Genomic DNA, 26,770 nt, shown 5'->3' with positions numbered 1-26,770 from the left:
CTGGACGTCAGTTGTAGATCTTGTGTTTCTCTTTTTCAGTTCTTGTTTCTCTGTCCTTCAGTGATTCTGCTTATCAGGTGTTCATCAGTGTCTCAATTCACTCACTTATTTTCATTCAAGTGGACTATATTAGTGAACTAATGTAGGGAATAGTGAATGAGGGTATAGGGTGTGATTAGGAACACAGTCTCTGAGTGTTGACTTTGAGAGCTGTTAATTCACAGTATATTCCTGTAGGCTAGTTTTGTTTTCTACGGTATATTACTGTTTTAATGGAAAATGGTATGATAGTGTCAGAATTTGGCCTGTTGCCAGTATTTTACTGTAAAAAACCTGGTAAGGTCTAACAGTGTGGGTCTGGAAGAGCTGAACCCAGGGATGCCCTTCACAACAGGTCAATTCACATTCAACCCAAGGGTCAGCTCTTCTGCCAGGGTCCAGGAGCATCATTATTTTTTTTCTCAGCCTTTTTCCTGGTTGCTTTTATAAACAGACAATCATTTATTTAACAGTGCCTTTTTAAAAGAGACTAGTAGGCCTATAAGGCCAAGTAAAATTACCATTAAGTAGAATATTTTTGTACTTCACTTTCACCATGTCCATTATTAGTGTGGTGACTGACATTACAATGAACAAAGTAATTATGAAATTATGAAAATAAAAATAAAAATAAAATAATAATAATAAGTTATTAAAACATCTAACATGGCCACCACAAATGCATTTAATTTGTCTTCTACTTTTGCCAGCACTCTCTCCTGGCTTTTGCACACTTTGAGGTGTTCCCTGGCGTTTTAATTAAAGACTGAAATTCGGCATAACCTTCCATTAAAAGCCCCAGATGACGGAAATGCAGCAGATATTCTTAACAGTGTCATGCATTGCTGAAGTTTTCTTGTGCAATGGGGTATTTCTGCACCATGACTCGACTCATTTGAAAGCCTCCGTAGTTACCAAAGCAACCCATACAGATAGGTTGGTTATGTCTGGACACACAAATCATATTTGATCACTTGCAATTATTAGTGTGGACAGTCTGCCTGAAGAGATCTGATTTAAGAAAAAATCTGTTTTTCCTGCAGTCTGAACATAGCCCATAGCCAACAAGTGGAAGATACTAAGCTGTCATTCTGCAGCCCTTTATTAAAAGGTCACTAATTGCTGTAGAAAGAGGCATCAAATGCATGTCTGACATCATCTACATTAAAAAAAAAAATCCTATATCCAGTGAAATATCTAAAATCCTCAAATGTGGATCAATTATTTACTTGAGAAGTAATACTTAATTAAATTTTGAGACTTGTTTTTAGAGAATTAATGAAAATATAATTGTATGTTAAAGATACACATGCAGAAAACAAACCTGCTATCGTGGCCGAGTGAGACACTCATACCTTAGACTTCTCAGTGGTCTTTTTAGTTTCAGTGTGGGTGTGTGTGTTCACGTATGGTTTAATCTCTTTATTCATACCAGTCTAACTTGAAAGGTTGAATCTTCCATTAATTTACATCCACCCTTTTGATTCCCTTCGAAGGTTCCCTTTTGAGGGAACACGTGTTGCATCCCAGCTGAGCTTTTGGGGAACTCCTTTAACTCTGAAAATTTAAATTTTGAAAATGTGACACTACTGTCATTTCAACACATTCTCATCCTCTGGCGTCATATAGGTGACTTGGTTTACTTCTGTTTACTTAAAGGGCACCTATTATACCCCTTTTTACAAGATGTAATATTGGTCTCTGGTGTCCCCAGAATGTATTTGTGAAGTTTCAGCTCAAAATACCCCACAGTTAATTTATTATAACCATTTGAAAATGTCATTTTGGGGCCTGCTTAAAAATGATCTGTTTCGGGGGTATACAACTTTAAATGCAAATGAGCTGCATATCCCCGCCCTGCCTTTGGATGAGGGCGTATCTTGATACCAATGACATTCGGTACTGAGACACTGAGAGAAACCGCTGTTTTGAATGTCATTCAGCGTACGTTTGAATCGGAATATATAAATAATCAAATGAGAATGGACCAGTACTTCTCGGTATGGTTATTTGATACATTTATGTACTTAGCGTTGTAATCGCGTCCCCTTTGAAATGATGGGCATGTGCAACACACACACACACACACACACACACACACACACACACAAAAACACTAATGCTGGCGCAGTTTTTTTGAAACTACATACACATACTGTGATAAAGTTTGCTACGTACAAGCGAAATTACATTTATGCGAGGGACCTGTGGCGTCATGTTTACTTGTCATACAGGTGCTTCTGTGGCAAATGTGAGGAGATGGCTAACAAGAACATATATACAGTTTTTAATACAATATCTTTAAATATATATAAACGTGTGGTTACACACTATACAAACAAGGTTTAAATTATATAGCCTACACAGACATCCTACGACGACAACAACTTTAGACGCATTTGTTGTTGAATTGGCTGACATTGACTGAAAATCAGGGGCGTAGCAATCATTTCAAAAGTGAGGGGGACAGAATGTCAAGCATTATACCTTTTTTTTTTACAATTGCATACTGCATTTATATTGAATGGTAACACATTACAATAAAGTTCCATTAGTTATCTATCTATCTATCTATCTATCTATCTATCTATCTATCTATCTATCTATCTATCTATCTATCTATCTATCTATCTATCTATCTATCTATCTATCTATCTATCTGTCTGTCTGTCTGTCTGTCTGTCTGTCTATCTATCTATCTATCTATCTGTCTGTCTGTCTATCTGTCTATCTGTCTATTTGTCTACAAACCTTTTTAATCAAATTGTAAAGTGTTACCTTATTATATGGTAAACATCATGTACACATGTTACAAGTACAACACTGCATGATTCAAGCTTTTTTTTAAAGCCAGTCTATTACTTTTCACCTGTGAACTTTCTTTTTTTTTTTAGTGTCATCCTCTTTCTGACCTGACAACCCTAGGCTCCCTGTTTCTTGATCAATCTTGACAACACAGAAGAAGAAAAAAAACATTAAATTAGTGCAATAATATTATTGAGCCCTATAAATTAAGACCTAAATCAGAACATTAATGCATACAATTGCATCTTTCTTTCTTTCTTTCTTTCTTTCTTTCTTTCTTTCTTTCTTTCTTTCTTTCTTTCTTTCTTTCTTTCTTTCTTTCTTTCTTTCTTTCTTTCTTTCTTTCTTTCTTTCTTTCTTTCTTTCTTTCTTTCTTTCTTTCTTTCTTTCTTTCTTTCTTTCTTTCTTTCTTTCTTTCTTTCTTTCTTTCTTTCTTTCTGTTTTACTTAACCAAAACTGTCATTCATATTGAAAACATTCAAACTTCATGCTTTTAAAACTTCTTCAAACTTTCTGGTTAGGCTTTTTAAAGAAAACTTAACGTTTGTCTACAAACTTTTTTAATCTAATTGTAAAGTGTTACCTTATTATATGGTAAACATCATGTACACATGTTACAAGTCAGGTGCAACGCTGCATGATTCAAGCAAATAAGTTAGATAATGGCAGAAAATTAGGCAAAGTTATTCATCAATGACAATGAGCAACAAAATTCGGATACCACATTACAACTTACAGTTCTTGACTTTTTTGCGAAAAAAGTGTGAAGTGTTTTTTGCCGTTTTGAATTCCTTTCGACCTTCGACGATGGATTCAGTGCGGGTGCGAGCACGGGCGTGTGGTGATGCACGAGCGCGAGTGACTGATTACCATGGCAACGTGAAAGTCACGTGTAGATACAGTAGACAGGCGATCTTTTTTCTTTGAATTTTAAATCTGTATCTATAAATACACATTGGCTCGCGAAAACCTCAACATGTCGTGAACACTTCCTCTATGAAATAGTGCGGGGGACAAATTTACATTTTATAAAATGTGGGGGGGGGGGGGGGACACGTCCCCCGCGTAATCTACGCCCTTGCTGAAAATACTATTTGCTCAAAAATCATAAAATACACTTACTGTTACTGGATGTGACGGTGGATCGCAAACAGTAGATGACGATTAACAGTTGAGGATTAACTTTTAAACTACAATAACAGGATTAACCCACAACAGAACAGTTATGTTTCCAAGAGACATTACCGGCTGTCGTTGAAACAACTGTGTAAGTACACCAAAATTATGGTGTACGTTTCTGTAATTGAAGAGTTCAGATGCAAAAGCCTCTAAATGCCATTTGAAATTTTCTTCTTGAATGATGATTTTTATCAAACTTGTATATTTAAGTTCAGTGATCTCACTTAAATGGCAATGATGATTACCTATTAATTGTTATTTAAGTGAAATTACTGAACTTAAATATACAAGTTTGATAAAAATCATCATTCAAGAAGAAAATTTCAAATGGCATTTAGAGGCTTTTGCATCTGAACTCTTCAATTATAGTGTACTTCTGTGTAAGTATAAGGGAACAATATATTAAGTTTGGGGTAATAAAGGAGTAACAAGCAGCACTTTAATTTACAGCCCGCAGGGGTTACAGTTACCCTGTAACTACACAGAACAAGGGGGTAACAAGCACCACTTTAATTTACAGCCCGCAGGAGTTACACTTACCCTGTAATATGCAGAACAAGGGGGTAACAAGCGCCACTTTAATTTACAGCCTGCAGGAGTTACACTTACCCTGTAACTACACAGAACAAGGGGGTAACAAGCGCCACTTTAATTTACAGCCCAAGAATCGTTTATGAATGCACTTTTAAAAAAGTTGTTTATATAATTAAAAACATTGACTAATTTAAAAAAAAAGTATATTTAAAATGAAGATGTAGCCTATTCATTTTGTGTAACAACTTGACTCAACAAAAACTATTTTGTCAGTGTAGAATGACACTGAAATCACTGAATCTGTGAACTATGATGAACTATATTGAATGACCTTGGCTATTGATGCTTTTGTGAAATGCACCCCTGAGTAGCAAAGCCAACAATATTGATAGTAAAGGAAAGTTCTATAATAAGACAAATTAAAATAAAAGCTGCCACCATGGTAGGTTGGCCTCTTTTTCGTTGTATAAAATAACAGCTTTAGTTTTGTAATCTTACCTTAATGACCCAGATAAAGCATGATGACAGCAATTTTAGAAAAAAAAATGATGTTGCTCATTAATTAATAATGACTTTAAGAAATCTGTAAGTGTACATTTTGTGTGTGTTCTGTTGTTTCCCTTGCCATCTTCACTTGTTTAGTGAAGCCATTAGTTCAAGTTTTCTAAGACCTGGGTTATGTAAAAATGCACCACTCTAGCTGCTTTCATGAAATTATGCTGAACTAATGATTTATAAAATATTCATGCAGACTGAACTTAATGTCACAGGACTGAAAAGTGATTTTAAATATTAAAAAGCAGCTTATTTCCCTGGCCTCAAGCCTCACAGAGCTGAATCACAGATTTACTAGAATTAATGTTGGTCTACTATGACAGCTTTGCTAAGAAAATGTGACATCCAACCTCATAAAAGCTGTCAAGGCAGTATTCTGTATGTCTTGAAAATAGTTTCAAATGTCATTTGTATGGGGCTGTATAAAAACAACAGTAGACACTATGAATTCATGTTGAAATGGGATGCTCAGTTGCTTTGTTGAAGTGCCCGTTTTCTTTGTTGAAGAAAAGTGTTTTGCAATACAACATCCCTGTGTGTGTAAAAAACAGAGTGTACGTGCGTTCTGGACCCGCCTATAGACGCATATTACTAATGCGCTCTTTAAATAACAAAAAAAAAAAAAAAAACATATTGCATCTATTTCAGTTGCCTCAAAAAAGCGATGCACCAACAATTTTCCCGAACACATCTCGGTTTTTAAGACCAGCACACCCATGGCCGCACAAATGGGCGCAAATGCATTTGCTATTTAAAAAAATATGGCGCAGGACGTGAAAATTATAACTGCGTTGGGTTGAAACTAGCAAAAACACACTTGCAAAAGAATACAGGAGCATGACACAGTGCCAAAAATTATGCCTTGACGAAGGCTGTTTCATTTAGTTTACAGTTGTAACTGATGTTTTTAAAGTGAAGTCCTTATTAAAAACCATGTATGTGTTTGGGAGTTGAACAATGCTTTTTATTCTTTGACAGAATACAATCATCTGCTTTTTTTTTAAGTTAAAATACATTCTGTTAACCCAGTAAATTGTGTATTCCCTACTATAACTATACCATGGTTTATCTACATATACATTTATTCATTTAGCTGACGCTTTTATCCAAAGCGACTTACAATTGCTATATTTGTCAGAGGTTGCACGCCTCTGGAGCAACTAGGGGTTAAGTGTCTTGCTCAGGGACACATTGGTGTCTCACAGTGGATTTGAACCCGGGTCTCTCACACCAAAGACATGTGTCTTATCCACTGCGTCATCACCACCCCATGGCCACCATCTACCCCAAAAGGGTAAACAATGAGCCTCCCTGTCACCATCAAACTGCTGAGAGCAGTACGCTCAGATCTGGCGGTTTCTTTCCAGCTCAACCTATAGTGAGAGTTTAGGAAGTGGTACTGTAACAGGATGAGTCATAGCTGTTTAACCAGTGTGGGACCAAGACGAATGTGTTACATGGGAAAGATTCATAGCATTCGGCTTCGGTTACAGAAATGCAAGCCTAAATTTGTTGCACTTAGGGCTTCAAAGTTTAAACAGGTTAAAGCTACTGGGGGATTGTGAAGCAAGGTATGTAATTGATGCTTCAGTACCATACAACATCCTCATTCACCCATTTAGAAAGACAAATGTACCAGTTTATAATGTTTACTTGGACATTTCCAGTGTAGATAGCCTTAAACCGGCATGGCATGTCAAAAATAAGCCTGGTGTAGATAAGTTGGATGGGTTTATAATAAGCAAGGCACATGCATTTGCTCTAGACAGAGTGTTAGCCTACTAGATTACGTCATCGTAATACATAGCAACGCAGCTAAAAGTATTCCTAACATGTTGGACCTTTTATTAAAGAGCCCCTATCATAGCATTTGAAATGTTCCTATTTTTGTTTTAGGAGTTCCCAAAAACAGTTCAACATGCATGCATGGATAAAAAAACACTTTATTTGTCTTATAATATGCATTTATTTTTAACTGATTTGCTCACCGACTCCCAAATGATTCGTACAACGACTCATTTTTCCAAACCACTCCTTTGCATAACGCTAATCGGCGGTGATTGGTCAGATGACAGACCCAGTCAGTTATTGTTTGTTAGCACAACGCATACACATATTGATAAAGCACTGCAGTACTACAAGACGCTTTATTCTTTATGACAACTCCAATAACAGCAACAAACATTTCACATATTGAAAAAAAATTGACATTGGAGACCTAGAAGCTGCGCTGAGCGTAACTTACACACACACATTGCACACACATACTTATTGCGCCTTCCCTCCTCGCGCCCGACACTACAAAACCGTTCAATCAAAACCCATAAAAGCAACAATTATTAATAATACTTACAGGTTGTGATTCATAGGAGGAAGCTGATCCATATACACTGGGTAAGTAAGTTACTGAGCCCTCCTTCAGGAACAACCACTTGCGAATCCAGATTTGAATTCATTTATGTTTTTGAACGATTAATTAAAATGATGAGAACACAATCGGCTATACTGTTGTGGTATCGTTGCAAATGTGAACTCTAACCACCGATTCTTCACATGCTCGTCCCTGGTAAATGAAAACAAAGTGGCTGAACTATCTTTGCATTGTAGAACACAGCGTCTTCTCGACATGATGCTATGATGAAGTATTTGAATGTGTAGACTTCAAGTTTACACTTCCGTCAGCGCACGCAGTAACTGGGCGCGGCCAGTATGTCTCTACGTCACGATGTAACAGGTAATGACTCGTTTCAAAAACAATTCATTTCATAGACTCAGAGTCAACTCTCACTTTTGAAAGACAATAACTTTCTGTGATGCGTGTTCGTGACTCTCCTGTTCGAACTCGTTTATCAAAATGAACAAATCTTTTTTCGTGTCGTGGTTCCTTCAACGAACAAAATGAACGAATTGACTCGGGAAAAGATTAGTTCATTTTGATGAATGAGTTTGAACAGGAGAATCACAAGTGTGCATCACAGAACAGAGCAAGGCGACCATTTGAGCTTATAAAACGTACACTTTTTTTTTTTTTTAAATGAGCGATCGTTTCCCTTGATAAGACCCTTATTCATTGTCTGGAATAGTTTAAATCCCTTTGAACAGTTTGCAGTTTACACTGAAACTGTCTTTTGGACTTTGAACTGTTTGGTTATCAGTAAAGTGCATTATATGGAGAAAAATCCTGGTATGTTTTCATCAAAAACCTTAATTTCTTTTTGACTGAAGAAAGAGGACATCTTGGATGACATGGGGGTGAGTAAATTAGCAAAAGTTTTTTTTTTTTAAAGTAAGCTTCTCCTTTAAGTCAAGTCACCTTTATTTATATATCACTATTTACAATACAGATTATTTCAAAGCAGCTTTTCAATGATAGCAGGAAATTAATGCATCAAAGATTTTTTTGTTTGTTTTGTCTGAACAGCATCTCTAGAAGAAAACCTTGTCCAGTTTAAGTTCAGCATTGATTAATTTACATTGTAAAAAAATCATTTCTTATTTAGTTTAAAGTTTATAGGCTATGACCTTTTTTTAAAGATACACGGTGTGATTTTTAGCGCTATCTAGCGGGGAAAAGATATATGACCATCCAGTGAATATTATTTTCTGTTACGATTTCGTTTTAACTCCTACGGTGGCCAATGTAGTCCAAGATTAACATGGCTTCCAGATCGACCTCGTCTCCATGTCTATGAGTGTTCCTTCAAGTGATGAGGTTATTTTAGAAAACGTATAACTTGTATAACTTGAAAACTTATAATTTGCAGTAATTTAATTTGACAGGTAACATGATATAGGCTATGACATCTATGTAAAATTAATAATAGCTTTATGTTTTCATTATTTTTTTACCATTTCATTTCATCAGTTATCAGGTTCCCAGACGAATGCAACTTAGTAAAGTAACTTTTATCAGTGCTATCGTTATTCTGTATGTTGTACGACATCACTAGCGTAATGCAAATTTTACATTGTAGGCCATATCATTTTCATACTGAAGTGTATAGGCCAGTCATAGTAAGGTGTCATTGTGAAAAAATATTTAGATCATACAATAATACGTCTTAAATGAATAAGATTACAGGACAGATGTGATGAAGGTGAAAGTCTCGCTTAGAAACAGCTAACCAATTCTGCGTTCCAGGCAACCTGTAATCCGTGTTTTTCCAACCTTATAGCCTACCCTTGAAAGTGCACTGGAAAGGCAGTAAAACCCTTGACTGTCCTGGATGGATTATAAGGCGCACCTTAAACGAATGACCTATTTTAGAACATTTTTCATTTATAGGGCACACCGGATTATAAGGCGCATAAGATACTGTTGTCAAACAACTGACTGGGTTTGCGTTATGCATCCACCACTAAATGTGCTAAAGGGAATGTAGCGAGTGCGCAGCGCCGGAGGTGAGGCGTTTATTTAGTAAGCGTGAGCGCGCTGTGGCGGGCATAACTTACATTCGCAGCCTGACTCATGTGACTATTCATGTGCAGAGGCTCGCTGACAGCAACAGCTGGCTGTTTTGAATGAGACGACCCAGTTACTGTGAACGGGGAGCGCTTTATGAACATTCTGTGACGCGAGCAGCGCCGAGGACAGTGTGTCTGTTCGTGTGTTTGTAGAGTGATCGGGAGACACACATAACCTGAGGGAGGATAAGGTTGAACTTGCCGTTTGACAAAGCGGGCATAAGATGGACACGAGCGCGAGTTCACGGGCGAATATAATAACGCGGAGCGTTGTTAACTAATTGATCCATATATAAGGCGCTCCGGATTATAAGACGCACTGACGTTTTTTGAGAAAATTAAAGGTTTTTTAAGTGTGCCTTATAGTGCGGAAAATACGGTATCAGTCTCAAGCAATCCCCCTCTTCACATTCGACACGGTGCAATGCGAAAGGAGAAGCTTGAATGTCCCTCTTTGGCTAAAGTACTTTCAAGATGGAGGGGCAACATGGCGACCGACATTAGAACCCCTTACTTGTATGTGTTTTCAATGGCATATTATACATTCACGAGAATACTTTATTACTTGAACGAACTAAATATACATTAAAGAGCACATATACTGTATATATATTTAACTTACATTTTTTTTATTAAGAGCACATATATTTTTGAAAGAACTAAGTGTTTTTAGCTAAGAATAAACTAAAAAAGTTACACAGTGTAGCTTTAACAGAAAACAACCCCCCTCAGCCTGACTCAGTGGCAAAAGATCTGCTGCGTGACTGGATTTAATAGGGGAAACTGCAACTAAAACTAAGAATTTTATTAATTTAAACTAAATGTTGGACTCAATCCTTACAACTCACTAAAGATCCAGTGATCCATGGATATTGACATGCAGCTAGCAATCATGTTGCCTGACATTTATGTTTGCCTGATTTCGACACCGGGGAAATAAAAGCAATATAGACCTAAACGTAAAGCAAATTTGCCTGTGAACGCTTTATATAAATACAATATGGTAGGTCTAAATCCGGGTGATCACTTATATCAGTGTTACATATCATCATATCATCCAGCCCATTAAAAAACATTCAATAATGCAGAATATGCAATGATAAATTTTTAATTGATGAGTTGTTTGTATATATATATATATATATATATATATAACAATACAAAATATATGGGTATGGTTTTACACCTAAATTCAGCATATTGACACAAAATGATAACTGCAAATCCACATTTCGCTGACTGGAGTCCAGTTTTTTCTGTGAATTGCAGAAACCCAGTTATACTATTGAATGTTCGTGCAACACTCACTAATTTTCCCCTAAGACGAGAGAAATCTGATATACCTGTTTCACTTCCTCCTACAATGACGCAAAAATCTTAATTTTACGTCATTGTAGGAGGAAGTGTAAGAGGGGGGGATTTCTGTAAAGACTAAAAGCACTAGATCCTACCCTTTCAAACCCGCCCATAGGGGGTTGGACCTAATGAGCTAACAGACCTATCACAGAACAGTGCCAGTGCATCTGATTTCACCGGCAGAAACTTTTTGAAAATATGGACGAAGCTGAACACATAGACGGATGCATTAAAGAGGATTGGTAAATGATACATCTGTGTATCCTCACTCATATCTCCTCTGGAAGCCTCCTTGATCCTCAACTCCACGGGGTGCAATTAGAGAATTGAGATCCTTCAAGATGGCTGAGCTCGATCCGTTTCCGGGTCATAGGATGGAGGACGGATGAGAGAGGAGACGAGGAGGGATTTTGAGAAGCACCCATACAGTAGTCTTAGCACCCAGTTAAAATTTGTGATTATTACAGCTGCCTGGCAACTCACCTGTGACTAACTGGCTAATTGATGACACCTGAAGGGAGCTATTTCAAATCCAGGGCACATGCTCAAATCAAGCATATATTGATTATCTTCACTCCATATATTAATAACAAAATGAACATGATCTTTTTGTTTTCATTTTAATAATATGAAACATTAGGCCTATTGTTTTTTATTGACATTTAAAAAAAAACAAAGACATAGTTCATTTTGTTTTATTGTTCATATAGTGAAGATCATGTAAAAAAAAAAATTAAATAAATAAATAAAGATATTTATTTATAATAACACAATAAAACGATTTTTTTTGCCATGGAACAAACTAGTTAAATGAGACGAGACCAAAGATAGACTTTTACACAAGACGAATTATACGTCAAGTTTATCCACTAGACGAGATATTTGTGCCAGCGGCAAATTTCAGAAGCACTAGCCGAGGAAAAGCTGTTCCAGTCGTGTTTGATAAGCGCTGGGCGCCTGTGAAGGCTTGCATGTCAGAGCTCCGAAAATGTCAGATACATTTTTGAAATAAGTGTCTTTATTAATCTTTATAAATAAACCACAGATTTGAGATTTAAACAACCACATTCTCGCTTGAAACACTCTTAAAATTACATTTCATGACACAATAACAGTAGTATTTTGATATTTCGCGGATTTTCTCCTCTCCCATTGACGCTTGCTGGTTGACACGAGATGCATTCTGGGATACCTGGCTATCTCAAGTCCGCACAAGTCACCTCTCGATGCATCCTTGGTAAACGGGGCGGATCAAAAACATATCTGGGGATTTGAACTGGACTTGGCTAGATGTGAACTTTGAATTGGACCAGTACTTGGGCAGCGACTGATGATGTTTCTCAAGTCCACAAGAACACAAGTACAGACAAGAAAGCATATTGAGAAACGGCTTCTATCTCTCTAGTCTTGCAGCCAACACTGCAATAGCAGTGTAGTCATCTCTACAGTCCCCTTTTCCATTTATAATTTAGTAAACTTTACTTTTTGTTTGGCAGCTATATTGGTCTTTGTGTCCTTTATGTTGCTTCCCTAGAGCCAGGGCTGTAACAAAATGGTAGCTCGTCCAATTTTGTTGGTTATAAAGCAAACAAAAAGCCATCAAAAGTTATGTTTTCTTTTTGATGCTTTGGGACTGGTTTTTTTTCATTACCTTTTATTGAGTTTTTTTGGTGAGTATGATTGAGTATTTTGATTTAAATAATTGCATGAGTTTCCCGGTTAGTTAGGGTGAGAGTTCCAGCTTTGAAGAGTTGAATATTCAGTCCTTCCATCGGTTCACTCTTTTGTTATTTTTCCTTTTTTTATTTTCCAGGTTATTCTGGGCTAGACTTGTTCTCTTTCGGGGATAAGCATTTCAAAACTGTGTGAGTTGGTTAATTGGTTAATATGGCCTATAGTTGCTGATTTTTTGCTAATAAAGTCACCTCGTGCCTGATACTCCTAGGTGTTAGAAAATGCTAGGCAGGAATCCGGGTGTCTCTCATGTGTCCTTTATTATACTTGGGCTCAGCAACCATACTCACTTTAAGGGACTTTAGGGGGATATACTTAAAGCTGAGTTCAGACTGCACGATTTTCAAAGTAGGGTCACTGTTCTTTTCACTCTGCGTGACTATCTGGGGTTACATTCTGTTGCTACTGTGTTCACACTGAATGAGGGCTTGTCGACAGGAGGTTTCACATTGCATGACTTTATAAAAGAAAGCATCGCCGACAACTTCTGCCTGGTCTGCAAACTACGTTTCACAACCAAACACGCGAGAAGTGATAAGGAAATAATGCACGATCACGTGTGCGTAAGATTGGAGTTCTCGCGCAAGCTCAAATTGTTATTAAAACTGATAGCCTGCAAGAAGCTTGCGATCCCAATTCAAAATCATGTAGTCTGAACTCGGCTTAAGTTAGGTGAGTTAAACATTTGAGGCACCATTATGTCTGTGGTCCTAACTTTAGTGTGTTAGTAGCTTTTTTGTGAAGTTCCTTGTGGAGTTCCTTAGTGTAGACTAAATTGTACTAAACTATAGATATTTGTGATTACTGACAAGTTGCATTAGAAAGTGTTTGCTTGTCTGGGGTAAGTTATCTTTTGTTTGCGGTCTGTTGGGTTTCTAGTTCTTCTGTGTTTAAAGGTTTTGTTTTTGCTGCTTATTTTCATTTTTATATCTGTGTGCTATAGTGGACCTGTTGTGATGCACTTTTGTGTAGGAGGTAGTTCCATCACCTTAAAGGGTTAGTTCACCCAAAAATGAAAATTAAGTCATTAATTACTCACCCCCATGCTGTACCAACCCCGTAAGACCTTCGTTCGTCTTCGGAACACAAATGAAGATATTTTTGATTAAATTTGAGAGCTGTATAATTACCACATTGGCTCCTAAGGGACTGCCTCTTGACGGCCCAGAAAGTCAATGAAGAAAATGTTTAAATATCCCAAGTGACTACCGTGGCTCAACTATATGTTTATCAAGCGACGCGAATACTTTTTGTGCGAAAAAACAAACAAAAATAACGAGTTTATTCGACTATTTCTTTTCTTCCTTGTAGGCCAGAACGAGACTTCCTTAGATTTCCACGACGCATGCGCGAGAATTGCGATCTTCTTACACTACTTCAGATCGCAATTCTCGCGCATGCGTCGTGGAAATCTAAGGAAGTCTCGGGGTTGGTACAGCATGGGGGTGAGTAATTAATGACTTAATTTTCATTTTTGGGTGAACTAACCCTTTAAGCCCCGTTCACCGCCAGCAACACGCAGCGACAAAGCGACAAGATCCCATTCATTTCAATGGAGCGCTGGCGACATCCGGCGACACGAGCGACAGTGACCATTGGCGACAGAATGTGGGTGTGACAAGCGACAAAAGTTGAGAATTTTCAACTTAATGCAAATGAGAAGCGATTTTCGCGAGCGACAACCAATAGGAAAGAAGACTTTCAGTGGAGCTCATGTCACCGTCTCGAGTGCAGGCAAGACAGAAAGAAAGAGTACGAGGACGATTTCACTGTTTTATATAATTTGACTGTAACCAATACATGGATAATAAAATGATGCATGGAAAAGAAACTGTCGACAGTTTCAGTTTACAGAGTTTAATTCATACATTTAACATTATTTGACTTTTTTTAATTTTATGATGCACGTTTAGCACTGCTGCAGTTCATTTTACAATTTCCCCTGCATTAAGTTGACTATTAGGGACAAGAAAATTGATTATTTGTCAGATTCGAATGACGTTTTTATAATTTTTGCCAGTATGAGTTTAATTTGTTGATTGATCGATCGTTGATCTATTCTAGTAAATTATTTAATCCACTGAACACTGCTGTGGTAATATAAAAACACTCTCCCAACAGCATACGGTTTAGCCTTTTTAGCCTTAAAAGTAATTTATTCCCAGTCAAATTAAAATTATATACAGTAGTTGTATATATCACTTGTGATGGTCTTTTGTATAGATATAGCCAGACGTGCAGTCTACCAATAACATCAGAGCGACAGCACTACGAACACCCACAAGCGACATCACAGTACAGAGACTAGCGACACAGCGACAAAATCGCTGGTGGTGTGAACGGGGCTTTACTGATGTTTCTCCATTTAATGTTGGTAGCCATAATACCAACATCAAATTGAAGTTAGATCTTTTGAAAGGCTTCTGGCAGGTTCCACCAGCGAGCCTGTGAGATCTCCGCTTTTGTGACGCAGGACAACTTCTTCCATTTCTGTCAACTTCTGAAGGAGTTGTAGGATATGAGGCTTACCTTGATGATTTGGTTATTTATAGTTCTACCTGGTCTACCAGGGTCATGTGTCTCCAGTAGGAGCAAAAATAGAGGCCATTGTTAATTTTGATGTAGCATCATCTCAAAGAGAGTTAAAACACTTCCTAGGTATGGCAGGGTATTATAGGAGTTTTTGCAAGAATTTGCCTCTTTTACCTTTAACTAACCTGCTTAGTCCAAAGGTTCATTTTGTTTGGACCGAGCCTACTACCTACCGCAAAACACAATATTTGCCCAAACACCAACCCTCATTCACGCAATATACACAGGAATGTAATAACTGTAATTACTATGCAAACAATACAATCAACAGGCTCTTCGAGTTTTTCAAGAATTCTATAAAACTGTAGCGTGGCGGCCTGTACACAGCCACCCAGAATATTTCTGTCTCAACCACAGCCAGTTGCTGCTCCTCTCTGCTGCTTCAGATAAGTTCTTTACTGTGCGACACAATTCTTGGCCACTGATTTCGACGTCTCTGAGGAACCAGGTTGTAGAGTGTGCCACAAACCCTCAACAACCTACTTCCATTGGATAAACCTGGACTCTCCATCTTCACTGTTCTGCTTCAGTGGTCAGATGATCAGTTGAACAATGTGTGCTGATCCAGACCACAAAACAGTATCTGGTCGGAGGTTAGTGGTGGCAATTTTCAGGTGGAAAAATAAGCTGTTGATAAGATCAGCCAGCATTTTTTAGCCCCTAGCAGCTTCCAGTTGTTTTGGGCGTGCAACCACCAAGAATCGGCTGAGGAATATTGTCTTCTGCGTGTAATATTTGGTTGAACAGGTGGCAACTTACTGGTCATGTTACGTTTGCCTTACATGTCCAATAAGTTGCCACATGAACCACTGAATAAGTTGCCTTGTTACGCAGGCCGCAGGGGCATGATGTGTTGGAAGACCTCCGTCTACACCTGGGCGGCGGAGAGCTGTTGGGTTCAACTCTACACCACATCACCGAACAACCCAACTTGGGAAACTGGGGAGTCCAGGAACCGAACCTTGTCCGCATCCAACATCTCAACCAGGCTGAGCCCAAATGGAGCTCCTGGACCAATAATGCGTGCATCGCTAGACAGACTGCGCATGCTGCAACACTCGTGCCCTGGAGGGCGAGGTCGGTAGCAGTTCGGAGCTCACTCATGAGTGCATAGTCTAGACCAGTGTTTCCCAACCCTGTTCCTGGCGGCACACCAACACTGCGTGTATTCTTTGTCTCCCTTATCAAACACACCTGATTCAACCCATCAGCTCATAATCAGGTGGGTTAATGAGCTGATGGGTTGAATCGGGTGTGTTTGATTAGGGAGACAAAGAAAACACGCAGTGTTGGTGTGCCGCCAGGAACAGGGTTGGGAAACACTGGTCTAGACTACCCTTGTCCATGAGTGTTTTGGCCTGATAGACCTGCAACAACGCCATGGTACAGTATGCAAAGTGGAGGCAGCTTGCCCACAGGCTTTGTAAGCTCTGACCGTCAAACCTGACACAAGCTTACAGGCCTGCGAGGGGAGACAAGGATCCCCCAGATGCAGTGGCCGTCGGGCACAGGTGCACCTGTGTTATGAGGGACAGCCTCATAACCCTTCATCACTCCTCCCTCAAGGGTAACGAGGGGAAAAAGCTGTTCAGATAGTTTCTGGCAGAGAAAGGTGCCATCTACAACCTGGTAAGAGGGGAAGAAAGGCACTGTGGCAGCGAGCTGAGAACCAGCCCCGAGATGCCAATCCTCCAACCGAGACTGAACGGGACACGGTTGGAGGGTTCCACTTGAGCCCGGCAGCCTCTGAGGCCCGTTTAGGAATAGCTGACATTTCTGGATCTGGATCTGGCATTGTTAGACTCCCAAAGGAAGATAACACTGCCGAGTCATCATCTCCAGAGGCCAGCTCACCCTCCGATGCTGCTATCGACATCCTCTGGGGAAACCCCAATTGAAACGGCTGATCGGTCCATTATAGATGGTTCAGCACGTTCAACAGGATTTCCATCGGAATTTCAAGTACTACTTGTGACATTTTCATGGCTAAAGTCTTATTATACTGTATTCAGCACAAACTCTCCTACAATAATGTCAGCAGTGTGTATGTACAAGTTTTAAGATAATGACGTTTCTGTGTGGTTTGTGAAAAACCAATTGAAAATTGTGTAGCCTGTAGAATGTAGCCTAGAATATTTGCTCCAAAACTATGTGAAAATCATCCTGCCTAATCATTCAGATAAAACAATATATTGATTTTCACCGTAAAAAAAGTTGTCTCGAAGTATGTGTCGACTCTGAGTCAATTTAATGAATCGTTTTTCCAATGAGTCATGTTCCTTTTCGTTGTGACCTCAAGACGAAAAATTATCAAATTGGCCGCGCCCACTCATTGCGCGTGCAGACACCAGGGTAAACTTGAAAACATCATGTCGACAACAAGACTCTGTGTTCTGTAGCGCGAATCAAAAGCAACATTTTTTTTCATGGCCCAGGGACGAGCATGTAAAGAAACAGTGGCTAGAGTTTATATTTACAACTATATATATATATATATATATATATTTATATAACTATATATAAGTATAGGTCTAGCTGTTAAAGGGCATCTGACCAATCACCGCAGATTAGCGTCACGCAAAGGAGGGGTTTGGAAAAAAAGAGTAGTTGAATGAATCATTTGGGAGTCGGTGAGCCAGTCGGGTAAAAATAAATGAAGACTATAAGACAACAAATATATTTTTTTTGTCATTGCATGCATGTAAAACTAAAAATACTTTTTGGGGACTAAAAAAACAACAAAACAATATTAGGAACATTTTAAATTCCATAATATGTGCCCTTTAACATAACCTATAAAAAACAAAAATAATGTAGGATTTGTGCGAAAAAAATGCCTGTGCTAAAGAAAAAAAAAAGACCAGGTTAAACCCAAATCCAGATATCTAGAGGAAATCTTTTTTTTCCCATGAGACCACAATTGTTTGATTATTAACATTAATGATATAGACTATATATTAAGACCTACTGTACAGCACGGATATATGTTACACAACACATCAGATGTTTTTCTCAGTTACATTCACTTGTGTCAGACATAATGTTTGCATGAATAGTTGCTAAAACAGATATTTTAAAATACTGTATTTCCTTATGTGTATAACAGGATTGTGCACTGTCTGGGAAGTCTTTGTGCTCACACTTTGGATCTGTCAGTCAGCACAAATAAGATCGTTTTGTTTACAGCATGAGATTGAAAATCACATTTCATTGGTTCAGACTCATGCCATCATGATTTCGATATGAATATTCACAAAGTTGGAATGCTGTGCTATAAACCATACCAAACTTGTGCTGAGGTGAAGCACAGTCGACGTGACTTGAGCAGAGAAATACTGCATTTTACATGAGAAAAGGAAAGCTACAGTAGTCCTCTCAGAAATCATAGAAATAAAGATACTTTTAGATGTTTCATTGCTATTTGTAGCATTGGGTTCACTAGACAAGGGTTTATTGAACTCAACACAAACTTATGTGTTAGAATCTCATAAAAATTTAGTTTTTGTAATTCATGTCCCTAATATAAAAAAAAGATGAAAACTGACCTGGTCAACTATATGAAGAACGCTGTGTGATACTGACTTGAATAGAAGGATGACACAAAAGATGCCATCTCTCAAAAAGAGCCATATGGAAGCATGTCTGGAGTTTGCCAAACGCCTAATAATGAACCATTTGTGATGTAGGAAGAAATTATGTGATTGGATCAGGTTAGCCACAATTCAGAGTGAGTTGTGTAGTGCAATTCTTGCTCTGTCCACACAAAACACCAAATCTATAGTGAAGACAATGGTGCAATCTCGCTCCGTGCTACTCTGAATGAACTGCACATCTTGACAAATCCAGATAAAAAAAATTGATGGAAACATTTTTTGTTGTTGTTGAGAAAACATTCCTCATTCTGCAGGACAGCTGTTCCCAAACGCAAGGCAAAATTAACGTTTGTTCAAGAAACTAATGGCCCAGTTTTTAACTATTTTGAAAATGAGCCTAGAATTACTTGAATCAAATCAGTCTGGAAAAATCCAAATTCACATAGTACTTTAAACACTGCTACAGATGAAAAGGAGAACTGTGGTAGAGAAGTAAAGGAGAACAAAATTCATATAGGCCTGAAAGTGCCTTTACAAGAAATCACTGTATGTGTTACAAGTAGTGGCAAGAAATAGACGTTGTTGAGGTGTAAATCTAATTCATCCAAAACCAGGAAGTAAAATTGAAACAAGGTAAAACATTGGTAACAAAGGAAACCATCTCGTATCGGCCGATAAATGCTAATTTTTAATGTTATCAGTCCGATAAGAAAATGAGGCAGATATATCAGCCCGTTCTCATCCTTTAGCGTCATATAGAACACTATTTGCAAAAACGGCGCTATACTACGCACAGCGCGTGTTACATTAACGATAACGGGTGCCATGTGCGTAGTATAGCGCCGTTTTTGCATATAGCGTTCTGTATGACGTTAAAGGATGAGAATGCGTTGGATATATTGAAGCCGATAACTAATGTACATGCTTCAGCTTGAGACGCTTCAGATTCACATTGTTTGCCATGATGGTTTTTAATTGCTTGATATGATTAAAATCACTTTGAAAAGGAATATAGGCCTACAGTTAAGTGAAACGTGCAGCACAAATCTGTCATATAGGCTTCATAAAATCATAACGAGAACTCAACAAAAGAATGTTGTGAATTCTTTGTGCGCCGTTGTTTCAGCACATCGTGGCAAGAAGAGCAAGAGTTACACCATGACTAGCACACATTTACACACAATTACACATTTGTTCACTATGCTCTTTTATCCAAAGTGACTTACAAATGAGGAATACAGCAAGTCGTAATATTTAGAGTTACAGCAATTACAATTTTCTTGGCCGCTTTTTTCGATTTGTTTGTAAGCTTGACCCGCCGATATTGATTATTTTCTTTCAACTATAGCTGCATATACAAACAAAAATCTACTTTCCTTCAATGCAAAGATTTATTTTAATAAAAAAAAAACACACCAGTAAACAGTCTTTAATAAAATAAGAACAAATAAACAAATACATGTATAAAAGCACAAATAAATGCAATAGACAGTATAAAATAAACACGGCTTTAAAAAAATAGTTCACTTCAAAATGAAAATTTTGTCATCATTTACTCACCCTCAAGTTGTTTCAAACCTGTATCAGTCAGTGTTCTTTCCTCTGCTGAACACAAAAGTAGATATTTTAAAGAATGTTGGTTACCAAACAGTTGATGTACCCCATTGACATCCATAATATTTTTTTTCCTACTATGGAAGTAGGAAAAAAAATGCTATGCTGTCAAACTAACATGTTTAATCTCTCACAATAGAATCACTTACTGTACATGAGTGTTTAATCAAAACATCAAAAAGATTGTGTGTTGTATTTGACTGCAAAGATAAAGTGAGAAAAATCTATCATACTGTCCAGGTTTTAGTAAATCAATGCTAGTAAATCAAATGAGAGAAACCTCTGTCATTGTCATCATTTGCACTATAATTAAAAGAAACAGTATGGAAAGGAATTAGATTAGAATTTCAATGTCTTATCTTCACTCCAGGGATGACAGTTTGCATTCATCACCAGTCAGGGCTTTAAGCTGGAGTTGTATGTAACTTTTTTAACCCCTTTTTGGTTTTTGGTCTGTCTTGCTTAGATGCATTTAGTATAACCTTACAGTTAAAGATCACAGATCTGGTTTTGCCCATAATATATATATATATATATATATATATATATATATATATATATATGAAGAGTTCAGATGCAAAAACCTCTAAATGTCATTTGAAATTTTCTTCTTTAATGATGATTTTTTATCAAACTTGTATATTTAAGTTCAGTAATTTCACTTAAATAACAATTAATAGGTAATTATCATTGCCATTTAAGTGAAATTACTGAACTTAAATATACAAGCTTGATAAAAATGATCATTTTAGAAGAAAATTTCAAATGGCACTTAGAGGCTTTTGCATCTGAACTCTTCATATATATATATATATATATATATATATATATATATATATATGAAGAGTTCAGATGCAAAAGTCTCTAAGTGCCATTTGAAATTTTCTTCTAAAATGATAATTTTTATCATGCTTATATATTTAGGTTTAGTAATTTCACTTAAATGACAATGAAGATTACCTATGAATTGCCATTTAAGTGAAATTACTGAACTTAAATATACAAGCTTGATAAAAATGATCATTCTAGAAGAAAATTTCAAATGGCACTTAGAGGCTTTTGCATCTGAACTCTCCAGAGGCTTTTGCATCTGGATTCGTATCACGATTTGTGGTTGTCGATACGATTCAAGGACGATATTGGTTAATTTAGAGAGATACGATCCGAAACGATTCAGTGACTTGAAATCGATTCAGTAATTTTTTCGCCAAAAATTCAACCAGTGTGACTGAAATAAATACCTGGATACTGGACAGTGCGGGGAAAGTTTCAGGTATCAATTAATTCTGGATATAAACAAACAAGACAACAATTACTGTAATAGCGAATGCATTCACATTTTATTTGAAGTGTAACCAACACTTTAGGTTGAATAAACAGGAAGTTGAACTTTTCTGCTCTCATTTTCACTATTCAAAACTTAAAAAAAAAAAAAGTAAAGTAAGTGCAACCAACATTTCAACAGTAGGTTTAACTGCTACTTCTGCTTTTGTTTTTAACAAATATATTACAATATAAAAAATAAATATCTCTTCAGGTTGAATTAACAGTACCTGCTACATTTGCTGTTGTTTTTTCAACATAAAAATAATATAAAAATACAGTATTAAGTTACTATTAATATCAAAAATAAAGTGCAAACAACACCTCTTCAGGTTGAATTAACAGTAGGTTTACCTGCTACCTTTGCTGTTGTTTTTCAACATAAAAATAATACAAAAATACAGTATTAACTATTAATATCAAAAATAAAGTGCAAACAAATTTCTTCAGGTTGAATGAGCAAGGGCTGAACCTACAACTACTCTCATTTTAATAAACAAAAAATATTTAACAAAAGATCAAGTGTAACCAACTACTCTTGAATGACTATAAACTATAAACTCGTTCTGCTGGCACACTGATGCACAGGCACCATTTAGCAAGTGTTGAAAGTACAGATAGCTCTTTCTCCTGAGATCTCCACCACTTCATGGCATTTTCAGTCAAAGGCAACACATCTTTTACTCGGTACCTTGTCACCTCTGCTCTGGCTGTCTCGCTTGTGGATTTTCTTTCTCTTTGGGTGAAGGAATCGCCAAACAGTACATCTAAGGCTTTCCTCTTACAAGGAGGTGACTCAGTTAGCTGAGTATATAAGAAATATAAGAGAATATAAGAAATATATTTCAAAATATAGTCATGCTTATCATTAATACAAAACAACAACAATCTTTTGTTGGTATCACATGAAACACACCTGTGGTCTCTTCATTGAATCCTGACCGCTTTGTGCTTGAGTTTCCCTCGTCTTCCTCCTGATTTGCCATTGATTGTATCTATTGAAGTAAGAATGCGTGAACTGTTCAAATTTCTGCTCTGTAAGACTGCACATAGAAATTTAGAGGAAGACAAGATTCTCAAAGACGAGATTTGAGAGAGAACAAATGAAAGAGAAGAGAAAAGGAAAGGGAAAGCAGAGGAAAGAGGTGGGGAGGAGAGGAAGAGAAGATCAACCTGGTGGTCTGCTTCCAAAAGCAAAGTTTTGCGTAGACCTGTTCTCTGTCCTCTTTTTCCAGGTAGGGCAGTTCTTTAAATCGTGGGTCCAACGCTGATGCTGTTTAAAGAACAAGAATATTGCATTCATTGCATTATTAGATTAAGCTGACCTGACATTGCAAGTGATGACCACCTCCTCACACACAAAATAATCAGAAGATTGAACTTTAGTATGTTCAAAAGAAATGTGGTACGGTGATGTTAAGCCACCACAAACTGAGAATTTAATAGCAGATACCTTGTTTACTTAAAAAAAAAAAACTCAACTCAAATTCAAACTTGAAATAGCAAAGATGTGGCATTTTACAAATTAATAACCTAAAATATTAACCAAGTTGATTTTAATTAAGGCTCTAAAAATAATTACCTATGTTGAGTGTATCTTGGATGCGACTGTAGCGTGTGGAGAGGTCATTGGCCATCCATCACCCTCTTGTTCTCTACAACCAGGGTTGAGTCGTCTTCGCATGGCTGAAGGTGTTTGAGCAGTTTTGCTTGAAGAGGAGCAATTACAGAGAGAGTTGGCTGGTCTTCTTCACACATAACAGTGGTTGCCATTTTTACAGGACCCATCAACTGAACAAGGTCTTCCATGTTGGCAATATCACTCTCACTCAGCGTGGCTACATCTGTGACCCCCTTTTTTCGGAGATCCTTGGACATCAGAGTTGCCATTATAGCTGGCTGTTGTTCCAAAAAGCGTTCAAGCATTTCAAAGGAACTGTTCCATCTGGTTATTATGTCTTGGATCAGTTTATGTTTTGGTAAATCAATCAGAATTTGTTTTTCCTGTAGGGTGTGACATGCAATCTGGCTGCGGTGAAAATATTCAACAATTTTTCGAACTTTCCCCAACAACCTGGAAGCACGCTCCAACCTTCTGCGAGGCAAGGTTGAGTGTATGTGCGAAGCAGGTAATGTGTGGACTGAACTGGGCTTCTGCACCGGCCACAATCATGTTCCTGGCATTATCTGTGACGATGGCAGGATTCTTGTCTGAGATTTTCCACTCCATGCAGGCTTCACGCAGTGACACACCAATAGTTTTACCAGTATGGGCTTCGTTTAAAACTCTGGTTTGCAGAACAAAGGTCTTCATTTTCCACTCCGGATCAATGTGATGAGAGGTAATTGTCACACACCCTTGATTTAAACATGACGTCCAGGCATCCGTCGTTATGGCTACTCGTTCAGCTTGAGAAAGTGACAGCATCACGTCATTCTTAGTACTTTCGTACAATGCAGGAATAACCTTTTCTAAGAAGTGTGGTCGGCTTGGTATCGTGTACCTTGGTTGCAATGTTTGAATCATTTCACGGAACCCCGGATTTTCAACCACAGTGTACGGTCGCATATCTTTGCAGATAAACTTGCCAATTGTTGCCGTGATGTTTTTCGCTCAAGCTGAGTTTTGGTCTAGTTTCTGACTAAACATGCAGGCGAGTCCTGAGGCTTCTTTGACTTTACCTTGTATTGCTACTGCAGTGGGAACGCTGCAAGAGGTGCCTGGACGGTCGGTGTTGTGTGAAATCCCATGGCACCTTAGTAGATGGCTGGAGAGATTTGTCCTGTTGCCGTTGTACTTTACTTTGCCTTTACATATTTGACAAACAGCGAACGACTTATTTACAACATCGCCGTTTTTGCAAAACCCAAAGTGGTTCCAAACACTGGACAGCAATGGTGGCTTGATGATTTCTTGCTCCTCGGCATCTCTTCTGTATTCCGCCATGCTGTAGTGTTTTGTCTTTGCAGTTGCACTGCTGCTGGCGCCTGGCGATGACGTCACATAAAGGCAGACTGAATCGAGTAATGTTTAACGCCTTTATCATTAAAAGTGCTAAGAAAAAAACGGCCATATAAAGTCTGACGTGCTTAAAGGGTTAGTTCACCCAAAAATGAAAATGAAGTCATTAATTACTCACCCCCATGCTGTACCAACCCCGTAAGACCTTCGTTCGTCTTCGGAACACAAATGAAGATATTTTTGATTAAATTTGAGAGCTGTATAACTACCACATAGACTGCCTAAGGGACTGGCTTTTGACGGCCCAAAAAGTCAATGAAGAAAATGTTTAAATATTCCATGTGACTACAGTGGCTCAACTATAAGTTTATCAAGCGACGCGAATACTTTTTTTCCCTTTTCTTCCTTGTTGGCCTGAAACGAGACTTCAATACGATTTCCACGATGCATGCGCGAGAATTGCGATCTCCTTTAACTACTTCAGTTCAGTTCTCGCACATGCGTCGTGGAAATCTAAGGAAGTCTCGTTTCAGGCCAACAAGGAAGAAAAGGAATAGTCGAATAAAGTCGTTATTTTTGTTTGTTTTTTCGCACAAAAAGTGTTCTCGTCGCTTGATAAACTTATAGTTGAGCCACTGTAGTCACATGGAATATTTAAACATTTTCTTCATTGACTTTCTGGGCCGTCAAGAGGCAGTCCCTTAGGAGCCTATGTGGTAGTTATACAGCTCTCAAATTTAATCAAAAATATCTTCATTTGTGTTCCGAAGACGAGCGAAGGTCTTACGGGGTTGGTACAGCATGGGGGTGAGTAATTAATGACTTAATTTTAATTTTTGGGTAAACTAACCCTTTAAATCTAATGAGTTATTTCCTATTATTGATACAATCGATTGATTACCTTTCAAAACGATATTAGATCGATACATGTCGTCTAGAATGCCGATTTGCCGAGCACAGATCAATGTAGTTGGATTATAGGAATATAAATCGATAGATCGATGTAGTAGATGAATCGTTACACCCCTAATATATATATATATATATATATATATATATATACTTTATATATATGTGTATACCTACTTCTGTCATGAAATTCTGGATAGTGCAGGCTAATAGGTCTTTAACTTATTGGTAGCAATCATGTCAAACTACATAGTACAGCTGATTGGTTGCTGTTGCATCAGCGACAAATGAGCTTGCTGCTCAAACATTCAAATACTTGGCATTGTTTGCAGACTCGGCAAGGTCTGCAGCACACTTTCAGAACACATCTGGAATCAACATCTAAGATAAGTAAAAATTATCTTTTATCTTTTAAAATAAAAAGTGCATCCATCGATGATTGATACAAATAATCCATATTGCTCCAGGGGCTTAATAAAGGCCTTCTGAAGCGAAGTGATGTGTTTGTGTTTGGAAAAAAAAAAAAACTCTAGTTATTTAGCTAGTTATTTAAACTAAAATAACTAGCTTCCCCAGACGGTCGTACGCATCGATTTAAGGCGAAAGAGCCTTGACTTGAGGCATGAAGTGTTGACAAACGCAGAATCTCAGACGATAGAGCAAAACAAAACAAAAATTAGAAGTCTAAAACTCTAATTTTTCAGAGAAATGTCGGAGTAGCTTGAGTTTATTGCCCAGCGTAGGTCGTCTGCTGGAAGCCAGTTATTTTCAGTTGTTAGTTTTGGGCTTCAAAATATCCTTCTACATTCACTGACATTATAAAGCTTAAAAGAGCCAGGACACCTTTAAATAATTTCCTATTGTATTCATCTGAAAGAAAGTCCTATAATCCTTGGAAGGCTTGAGAGTGAGTAAATCAATGGTTAATTTTTGGATGAACTAACTCTTGAATTGCCAAAGATCTAAGACGCGATCCTCCATCCTTCTTGGGAACTATGAAGTACCGCCTGTAAAACCCCGAATCTCTCTTGGGAAGAGGGATATGTTATATGGCCTCTTTCGCCAAGAGAGACTGAACCTCCTGTTCCAGCACCTGAGCCTGCTCTGGGCT

General features: G+C 37.7%; 1 protein-coding gene and 1 long non-coding RNA gene across 2 annotated transcripts in view; one reads left to right on the top strand and one right to left on the bottom strand.

Moving 5' to 3' along the window:
• il1rapl2 (interleukin 1 receptor accessory protein-like 2) overlaps positions 1–26,770 on the top strand; it is a 501,200-nt gene that overhangs the window by 169,141 nt on the left and 305,289 nt on the right. The window lies entirely within an intron of this gene.
• LOC148977500 (uncharacterized) lies at positions 22,446–23,510 on the bottom strand. Its single transcript, XR_016169776.1, has 4 exons — positions 23,371–23,510; positions 22,962–23,061; positions 22,705–22,783; positions 22,446–22,592 (listed from the first exon to the last, which is right to left on the bottom strand). It is a non-coding gene; the product is annotated as an uncharacterized LOC148977500 (long non-coding RNA).

This window comes from Pimephales promelas, chromosome 9 (assembly GCF_988280905.1).
Source record: "Pimephales promelas chromosome 9, fPimPro1.hap1.1, whole genome shotgun sequence".
NCBI lineage: Eukaryota > Metazoa > Chordata > Actinopteri > Cypriniformes > Leuciscidae > Pimephales > Pimephales promelas.
The sequence above is the reverse complement of the archived record's forward strand: the minus strand, read 5'-3'. Positions and strand labels throughout refer to the sequence as shown.